Source organism: Atractosteus spatula, chromosome 7, assembly GCF_055471065.1.
Source record: "Atractosteus spatula isolate fAtrSpa1 chromosome 7, fAtrSpa1.hap1, whole genome shotgun sequence".
Lineage (NCBI taxonomy): Eukaryota > Metazoa > Chordata > Actinopteri > Semionotiformes > Lepisosteidae > Atractosteus > Atractosteus spatula.
The window spans coordinates 14736994-14740659 of NC_142712.1; the positions used below are offsets into that span (position 1 = coordinate 14736994).

At 40.5% G+C, this 3666-nt stretch overlaps 1 pseudogene; it reads right to left on the bottom strand.

Moving 5' to 3' along the window:
- Positions 1-1288: 1288 nt before the first annotated feature.
- LOC148830594 (olfactory receptor 51F2-like) lies at positions 1289-2219 on the bottom strand (annotated as a pseudogene).
- Between the last annotated feature and the right edge of the window lie 1447 nt (positions 2220-3666).

Genomic DNA, 3666 nt, shown 5'->3' on the forward strand with positions numbered 1-3666 from the left:
GACATAACTCAAACAACGCACACACACAGGTACTAATACATGAGGATACATTTATTAATACATAGAATATGCATATAAACCTAACAGATCTTATCGAGAGGGTTATCAGAATACAAAAGGTATATATTCAGTCAGTTACGAAGTGTTACACATACTGTATCAAGAGGACATACGTTCAGTATATCATTCATTAAGACCGTTTCATAAATGAACTTGGTTATAACTTCTACATTAGATACTCAAAACAAGTACATAACTCTTAGGAATTAAATTGATATCAACTGGTTCGGATAACAATTGAATTCTCGAGCTGTAATGCATTGAAGTTGAATACTCATCCAATCTCTGGGGATTCAGATCTCCTGCGGGCTCAAAGAAACAGTTGCAGGCTGTTGCTGTCCAATCCGCGCTCTCTGGCTGTGCTGTGCGGTTTGCGACGGTGCGCTGCAGATGCTCACTGGCTGGCTAGTTAGTGTTGGCTTTAACTAGCAATGTTTGCGCACAGGAGAAAAGATGACTGTGAGTCCCAGCAAGTCAGGAAGAGGACCGGTTCGTTCCTGATGAAGCGCTAGTTCTGAATAGTGATTCAGCTGTCCACAGTTCCGACCTGTTCACGAGGCCTGCTGCTGGTTACTCTCTGGCAACCTCCACTCTAGACTCTTAGAACAAAGGAAAGTTCTGGCACTCGGACACACTGGCCGTTCCGTGGTTGTCCGGGCTGAGTCTCAGGATGGTCAGGAGACGCGCTGCGAGAATGTCCTGCCCTTGGGAGCCTTCTGCTCCTGGGCCGTCCTGCCCTGGAATTCTCCTTTGAATTCCCTTTAGAACAGTCCACAGAATCCTCTCCAGAATCTTACTTGAATCTCCCCTTCTGAATCTCACTGAATCTCACAGGCTCTCTGTGTTGCCTGTTTTTACCTGGAGGAACTTCAGCTCGTTGATTGGCTGAAAGTTCCATGGGCATCAGAGTCCCACGTGGGTTACTCGGCCCTACCAGTCCCTGATTGGTTGATCAAGGTGAGATATGAGTCACTTACTCCTGACACTTAGGAATGCAGTCCAGATGTCCATCTGGCACTCCCTAGACAGATAGGTGCCAATGGATGACCATTGATCATGATAGCCAGACTTAGCTAAGTGCATCCCCCTTTGGGAGCTGTCCTAGGACCTTAAATCACCCTGCACTAATGGTCTCTCTGTGGCTGCACCACAGAGATGAACAGAGAAATGGGGCCTCATTTGGGAAGCTCAGAAACACTTAATTCTGCCTTATTATTAAGCCTCGCCGCTACACTGTCATGATCTCCTCTGTTTTGATTCTGTAAATGATGGGGTTCAGCATTGGTGGAATGGTGGAAGACAGGGATGTACTTATTATTCTGGTATTTGGGTGAAGAGTGGACATGATTGCAGCAATATATGTGGCTGATATTGGAATATAGAAAACTGTTACTAAGAGTAGGTGAGAGGTGCAGGTTTTCATGGCTTTCAGGCATTGCTCACCTGATGCAATTTTCAGCAAAGCAAATATAATGCAAACATAAGATAACAGAATTAGTACTATAATAAAATAAAAAAATAAAAACTGTGATAACAATTTTTGCCATAATGTAACTTGGGAAATTATTATTACAGGCCATACGATACATAGGTCCATGATCTCAATAATAGCTGTCAATCACAATGGTTTTACAGAATGAGAGTGTGGTGATTAAACCCACTAATATAATCATTAGACCTAATGTGAAAAACCATACGCCAGCAAGAATCAAAGCCATTTGGGAATTAGTGATGACAATGTCATATTTCAGGGGAAAGCAAATAGCAACAAATCTGTCATAGGCCAATACAGCTAGAGAAAGTGACTCTAAGAAAATAAAGAACTGTACAAAAAACATATTGGCTATACAAGCTTCATATGTGATGAACTGAGAATCAAAGGCAAAGGTTTCTATCATTTTAGGAATAAGTGCTGTGCTGCCACACATATCAACTACAGCCAAATTAAAAACAGCCATATACTTTGGTGTGTGAAGACTTTTCTCTATGTATATGATGAACAAAATGAAGGAATTTGCTAATACTGTTACAGCATAAACAAAACACAAGAAAACATAGTAGTACTTTGTGTGGGGAATGCCAGAAAACCCATTAATATAAAAAAACCGAGGCCGAACAAGTGTGGCATTTTCAAACATCATTGAATCAAAGGTGCTCATGGTAGACTTCTTTCTTCTCTCTGTCCTTTTTTGTCTGTAATAACAAAAGTCATTACCATATTAATTCTTAAAATAAATCATAGAAAATGTGCCTATAGCATGACTGTCCAACTTTTTCTCAGGTGAGAAGGAATTTCAACCACAGAATTACAGAACAAACCCCAAAATGTATTTAATATCTTATGTAAGGAAAGACATTTCTAACTAAAAATGTAAGAACATATAGTTCCAAATTTGAGGACACCATTCGGCCCATCCAGTGATGTTGGTAGTTAGTAGTTAATCCAAGGATCCAGTCATTTAAGAATAATCTACACCAGTGGTTCTCAAACTTTTTGGACCAAGTACCACCCCTGATCAAACCAAAGCATCCAAGTACCACCTACAAGTCATCTTCTCATAGGAACCCCAGAAATTCTCAAAGACCAACATGAGCACACGTGCGCGCACACACTCACATACACATATAATAAATATTATAATAATAAACTTTATTTGAAAAAGCGCCTTTAAAGGTGGCTTCTCAAAGTGCTTTACAGAAAAAAAACAGGTATAACAACAAATAAATATAAACAATAAAAAAGCACCATTTCAGTGAGAGGGATGAGCCTGTTTAGTCGAGCAAAGCAGATGTGAATTCATTTTACGAGCCTTGATACAATTCACAACCGAGTCTAACAGATTTTAAATCGTCAGGCATTTTATGGACGTCGAAGGTCTCACGGTGGATGCTGCAATGCGTCCATTAATTTCTGGAGCAACCTCTCTAATTCGTGCAACTACACAACTGTGCTGGCTTGTCATTGCTCTAGCACCGTCTGTACGAACTCCGACGCATTTTATCCAGCCGATGACATTATTTTCGATAAATTCATTCAGAAGCTGAAATATGTGCTCTCCTGTAGTTCCCGTTGGTAGTGGCTTACAGACAAAAAAAGTCTTCATGGGACGTACCCTCAAACTCGTATCTAACGTAAACGAGCAAATTGGCCAAATCGACTACAGACTCATCTAATTGCAGTGAAAAACATCTGCTCATCTTAACGCGCTCTATCAGCGTACTTTTGATATCATCCACCATTTCAATAATTCTATGAGTGACTGTGTCTTTCAGAGGGGGCAGCAGGTCGAGCTGTTTAGCAGCTTTTTCTCAACATATAATACATGTCAGCTTTTTTGCCAACGGTAAATAAGGTTCTTCAAAAATAGTGTGGGGCTTACCTGCTTTAGCAATCCGCAAGCTTGCATTTTCCCCCGTTTCCGTTTCAGGAGTCTGTCTCAGAAGTTAAAAGAAGTTTTAATTTCATGCGCATGGGAGCGAAACACAGAGACGCTCGGTGTATTTTTCTCAAATTAACTTAGAACAGTTCTTAAATATTTTTCTGTTATCTATCACACTTTCCTGTGCTCACAAGATTACCAGCATTCCTAGCACGCATTTCTATGC